A 6,835-nucleotide genomic window follows, 5' to 3' on the forward strand; every position below is an offset into this window, starting at 1 on the left:
CCAACCCATTCCCTACTTCCTCTGTACAAGGTCTGATGACGCCTTACCCATCTGTCTCCCTCCATCCCCTGCTCCGTGCCCATAAATCTAGTGCGTCTGCAAAGTCAAAAAAATAAAAACAGCAGCTACCCGGGAGGACCCGACTATCTGAGGGTGGGGTAAGAAACAGATACAGATACGAAATACATCCTTGATCTGCAAACTGTGAATGATGGATGGTGGTAACCAGAATAAAAGTAAGTTACCTTTAGAGATGGGACAGAGAGGATGCTGACCTTGGACAGGATTCTGGCTGGGCTTGCTGAGTGGACGGGGCATCCTGGTCAGAAGGAATGGCACTGGAGTGGGGTGCCAGGTGGGCAAAAGGGTGTCATATGTGGGACGCTGACCCACTGAGAGATGAGGCAATCACATGGGTCTATTTGGATAATGACAAGAGTTCTCAATGCTGAGGGGATAGCTGCCTCGTTGTCTCAGCCCTAGCCCACAGCAGAGCCTCCCTCAGTTCATGGGCACGTCCATGCTTTACATTCAGGCGCAACTTCTCTAGTTTCAGATAAGTTCATATACCCACCTGCTTCTGGGGGCATGAAGCTTGGTCATGGGTTTACCGTTCTGTTTGTCCCAGCTGCCTTCTATCGAAGTCCTTCTTGCAGACTGAGGAGGCTTCCTGAAAGTCGGGAACGTGGCAGCCTGTTTTCAGATGGGACAGATAAGAATGCAAAACTTTTCTTTTCTCAGTAGTCTTGGGGAAACAGCAACAAAGACTGTACTTCTATGTAAAGTGCTTAGAATAGTACGTGGCATATATGAAGCACTATACAGGCAATGATTATGACTAATAACATTGACATTATAAATACGATTAACTATAACATCAATATAGTGGTATTGTTATGAGCAACTGTTACTAATTTCTGTTGTGCCGAACACCTTGTTTTATACCACTCGCTACTTTTTAAAAAAATCGTGGTAAATACACATAACAGAAAATGGTTGACGGGTACATCGTAGAAGGGCACAGCTCAGTGGCATTGGGAGCGACCCCAAGGCTGAGCCAGCCATCCCTACTGGGCATTGCGGCTCTATTCTCTGCAAGCCCGCGTTTCCCCAGTAGGTGGCGTCTGGTTCGACTGCCAGAGTTCTGCAAGTCTCACCCAAAGGCGGAGCCTTCATTATTATTATCGGGGCTAAAAGACTTGAACAGCTGGCATTGACTTTCTTCAGCGGGTTTAAGTAGACTCATTATGTTTTCCTCAGGGGTAGGGACTATTTAACATTCGTTTATGTCCAGAGTCCACAGAGCTAATATGGGATTCAGAAATTATTGTAAATTATCTAGAGACAAATTGGATAATTTTAAACGGAAGTTAAGTAAAAATTTTATGAGTGTACAGTTCATTGGTTGCCAATGACGGAGGCATGAAACAGGGAGATGTAAATCATCTGCGCCGGTGACCAAACGAGGAAGAACGCTCGCAGGCTACAGTGTAGTCTGTACAGTGAAGACTGTATTTTCTGCAGTGCGCCATAGGGTCTTTACAAACTATTGGCCGGTGAGGATAGTGTGGTTTGCTATTGGCAAGGCATCATAAAGAATTTTCTCTGCCCTCCTAGCAGCTACCCTCCAAAATCGAAAAGTCTCATACTTCTTCCGAGGCAAAGTAATTGAGAGCACCATACTCTCAGCAAAAAATAAAACTCAAATGACACAATATAATTTTATGTATATATGAATGAATATATTTAGTTCTCAACCTGTTCCCCTAAAAGATTGAAGGTTGCTTATAAGAAAACATAAACTACTACTAGATAACTTATGTTAGAAGTAGGAGAGGAAGCAAAAACAGAGGTGGGACCATAGACGGGACGCAAGAAAGACAAGGACGTAGGAATACCAACCAAAAACCCCTGCATCTTGCTTTGAGTGGGCTTGGGTTTAGCAGGAAGTTTTAAAATAGCAGATGTGAAAAGTCAAATCTTATCAGTTGTACAGTAGAGTGTCCCTCAAAAAATGTTCAAAGGAAGCACCTTTCTTGATCCTGAAATTAAAAATAAGTTTCTCCCAAAGGACCACAGAAAGAGGCCATCTTGTAGTGTGCAGAGTATCTATAAGCAGATATTTTCAGGCTGTTTCCTGTGCACCCCTCAGGAATGGCCGCTGGGTCCCCACTGAAGCACAGGTCAGTGAAAGGTCAGTGCTACATGATCCAAGTGCATGGCTCCCTGATGATCCAGCTTAAGCCAAACGTGGATTTCACAGTCTCTAAAGGAAAATAGTTTTCCTTTCGACAACAGCTCATCTCATAAATAATGTTTTTCATAAGTCATTATTCTGATGGTCATTGGGTAGTAATGAGCTCCAGATTGTACATGAAAGTTTTGCAGAGTCCTTGCACCAGATTCTATTATAAGCAAATGGTAGTAGACGCCAAATGTTTCAGAACAAATAATGAGAAAGAAAATGTAAATTGAGAAAAGTATTTCCATTAATCTAATTTTTGCCTGTAATCTGGGAATAGAGCACCATTCTGTTTTGGTAGTAAAACACCTTACTCCAGCTCACAGAAGGTTACCTGTGGTAAACACATCAACAATCAAACGTTGTATGTATAGACATAATCTGATTCTTATTTTTAATTTCATTTAGTACAGATTAATCATTTCTAATAATCACCTTTCCTGGAAATTAATATAACCTTTTTGACATCACCCAATTCCAATAAACAAATATTTATTGTTCATCATTTATAGAAAACAAAATTTTAGTTACTGCAGAAAAATGCCTAGCAGATGAACAGCCCTCAAGAAACTAACAGACTTGTTTATAAATTTCTAGCTATTAAAGCCTGGTTTGTGTAATCACATATTAATATTTTTCTTAGTAACTAACTTCTTAATATTTTATGGTGTGTTGTCATATTCACACTCAGTCCAACGCACTCTAAACAAATTGTTTCCCCCCAGAATTTGGAATCTATGGCCTAGATTTTGACAGAGCAATGTTAATGAGCTCCCTAGATTAGGTATTTGCTTTAAGAAGGTGCCATTTATCAAGATTAAAGCTTTGCAAATAAAACCAAGTTTATATTTAACTACCTTCCCCCACTCTTCCCCCTCCCCAACCCCCAGTGGTATTTCCCTAACACTTGACTCTGTACTTTCAGTACTCACAAGTTGCCACTTTTTCCTGCTTTCATGTAAAGAGAACTTCTTTCAAAGTAACTGTTTTTATTGCCTATTTTACCAAGACATTTCTTGTCCTGTGTTTAACCCCTGTAAAGTACTGGCCTATATAAACCCAAGGCCACACTTCAAAAAACACCCTTTCTCATGCTGGGGGGCAGTTTCTTGCAACCTGTATCTGTATGGATATGGAGGGATGTTAGATTTCCTGATCTTTATTCCAACACTTTGTGTTCTGTCTCTGACCTTTGATCTGTCCCAGTCCTTGGATTATAAAGGATCTGTTAGACAACATTAGTCGCTTATTAATTTTTTCTTTCTTCTGTCTTTTTTCATTTTCTCTTTCCTCTTTCCAGAGAAAAAGACCTGTTTTATCATGTCTCTTTCTCCTTTTTTGTCTGTACTGAAGCTTGTATTCCATTAAAACTTCACCTTATAGTCATGAGCAAGTTTCTCTTAAGTCATTTCACTGATTGATTATTTTGCAAGTGCCAGGCAACCTTGTTAGGTACTGAAGAGAACAAAGCAGACAAAATCCGTCATCTAAAGGCATTTACCCCCAAGTTGAAAAAGAAAGACAATACACAATAAGGAAAGCATATAGGACATCAGACATTAGATCCTAAGACAAAAATAAACCAGAGAAGGAAACAAAGTGTTTGTGGAAGGGAGAAAGGCAATGTTAACTAGGATGGTCTGGGGGTAACATTTAAGCAAAGACCAGAAGGAGGTGCAATGGGGAAATAATCAACACAGATACATGGGAGAAAAAACTGGCTGTCAGAAAGAACAGTGAGTGCAAACATCCTGCAATAAACTCATGTTCCCCGGGGCTGATCCGGAAACAGCAAGGAGACCAAGGAGGCTGAAGCTGACTGACCCGGGAGCATGCAGGAGAGAAGATGAGATCAGTCGAAGGTAAGATGGGGCAGTAAAGTAGGGGGAAGTGGGCAGAGGTGGCTTTTGGGGGGAGATTTGGGGTGGGGTGGCAGTGAGCTCTAGAAAGCCCTGGGGTTTTTGCTGAATGAGAATGGGAAGTACACTCAGCAGTTTTGAACAGAAAAGTTATGACTTGAGTTATGCTTTCAATGACTCTTTCTGGCTGCTGTATGCTATACAGGAGCAAGGATATTCACAGGATGACCAATTCAGATGCGCTCGCAGATACCCCTGTGAGTGGGCAGTAGCAATAAATGTAGAAAGGGTGGTGGGACTCTGAGCAGATTTTAAGCCCACGGGACTTGCTGATGCACTGGACAGTGTACAATGTAACAGCTGTCCTCCCACAGATTATGGGTAAACATCCACCCCAGTGAAACATTGGCACTGCTTTTAAAAAGCCTAGCGTTTCGGGGCGCCTGGGTAGCGCAGTCGTTGGGCGTCTGCCTTCGGCTCAGGGCGTGATCCCTGCGTTTCGGGATCGAGTCCCACATCGGGCTCCTCCGCTGGGAGCCTGCTTCTTCCTTTCCCACTCCCCTGCTGTGTTCCCTCTCTCACTGGCTGTCTATAAATAAAATCTTTAAAAAAAAAAAAAAAGAAAGAAAAAAAGCCTAGCGTTTGTCTAAACGATCCTTTGTGTTTTCTATTAATTGTGAACAGATCGCTTTGCCTTCCAATTCCTGTGAGCACCGCCTGAACTTCCTCGTCTCTCAAGATGAGTCCACGTGGGCAACGTGGAACCCAAGCAGCCTGAAACGCTTTGTGCATCTCCTCAGCTTGGAGCCCGCCCACTTGTAGATTTCCCTCGCGTTCTCTCAGCCCCCGTGTCCCGACCTGTGGGTTCCCTCCTGGCTTCAGTTCCTTCTCCAACATTCCTTACAAAACCCTCCTAATGCGCTTGTGTGTGTCCCTCCGTCCTTCCTCCCCGTGCCCCACAAGTCTCCAGCCTTGGGGTGGTCCAGCCCCCACATTCTGCCAGCCCACAGCCGGTCTATGACCCACGATCCAGAGTGCTTAGCTGGGCAACCACTCCGCACCTGCGTTGTAGTCTCTTCCCACGTAAAGCTACTGTCCCCTTTCTGTGCGTCCTCCTGTCCCATTGCTGTTTACCTTTTTCCCAGCACGCACCTAGCTGCCTACCGCACCCGGCAAATCAACATTGGGAAATGCTTTCAGAGTCACTCCCGCCTCTCCCCAGCACCTATTTCTCTACGTTTCCACCCCCCTTACCTCCTTCCCTGAGGGGGGGTGGGGAGAGCCTTCTCTTTCTTAGTGGAAGCCAAAGCTTACATTTCAGGTCTGAATCTCAGATTGGTCATTATATGACCGTCTATATTTGTCATAGCTTATTGAACTATAAATATTAAATGGATGATTTTTTTGGATAAAAATTATATCTCAACAAAATTAAAATTAAAAACCAACCTGGATCTCTTCTGTCCTTTCCTCCTCTGCTCATAAATACATTCTAGCCTTTGACAAAATAAACAAAAGTAAATTCGAAAAGGCAATCTGCATTTGCTGGCTGCACAAGCAATTAAAGAGCACCAACTGTGTGCCAGTACTCTCCTAAGTACTTGGAAGCTGACTTAGCATGGTTCTTAGCTAATAATAGATCTCGGTCTTTTAGATCAGTTTTGTGCCTGGCACTGTGCAAAGCATTTAATATACCTAACCATATTTAATCCTCGCAACTACCCTAAGTAGATATTATGATCTCCATTTTACATAAGAAAGCCGAGCCTTAGAAGGGGTTGGTAACTGGCTCGAGTTCACCCCGGGGACACAGTGGGCACTGGACCCCAAACCCAGGTCTGTCCAACATACCTCACCACCAAGCCCTTTGTGTGTGTGTATATATATATTTTAAGATTTTATTTATTTATTTGACAGAGAGAGAGAGACAGCCAGCGAGAGAGGGAACACAGGCAGGGGGAGCGGGAAAGGAAGAAGCAGGCTCCCAGCGGAGGAACCTGATGTGGGGCTCGATCCCAGGACTCTGGGATCACACCCTGAGCCGAAGGCAGACGCTTAACGACTGAGCCACCCCAGGCCCTTTGTATATTAAGCTGCGCGATGAGGTTTTAGGTTGGGTGGGAGCAGAGAGGTAAGAAATCTGAACAGTTGGCTGCTCCCAGGTTTTATACATTTCCCTACCCGTGTGAGCTCCCTGTCATTATTGCTGGGGGCACCTCTAAGTGCTACCAACCGAACTATCCTTGCTAGAATAAGGAACTGAGGTTTGGGGGAACCTCAGACACAGGATCCTGAACCTGTAGGTCCTCTTTTAGATTTCAAAGCAGAAGGAGCATCTGCCCTGGAACACGGGTGGAGAGCGAGAGAAAGTGAGATTAGAAAGAAATCTGTATGCGTGATATAGGCAAAAGCATGAATGAATAGCTCTCCTTAAAGGGTCTTCCTACTCTAATACAGAGATAGGCTTTTTCTCACCCTGTAGTTCTTTTTTTGTTGTTGTTGTTTTTTACCCTGTAGTTCTTAACATACTCTAAAGTTGGTTTCATCTTCATCTGAAGATCTTTACATCGCATTGGCCGGGGTGAGTGCGTGGAGTTTCAGATGCTTCTCGGTGTTCAATGCTAGCACCTTTACAGACTGGAGAAGCTCAGTTTTCTTCCTATTTACTCTCACGAGCAAGAAAAGTGCTGGGCTCCAACTTACTTTCTCCCTGCGGTGTTCCGGAGTTCTGCTC

This window comes from Ursus americanus, chromosome 2 (assembly GCF_024610735.1).
Source record: "Ursus americanus isolate L20-20 chromosome 2, mUrsAme1.1.p, whole genome shotgun sequence".
NCBI lineage: Eukaryota > Metazoa > Chordata > Mammalia > Carnivora > Ursidae > Ursus > Ursus americanus.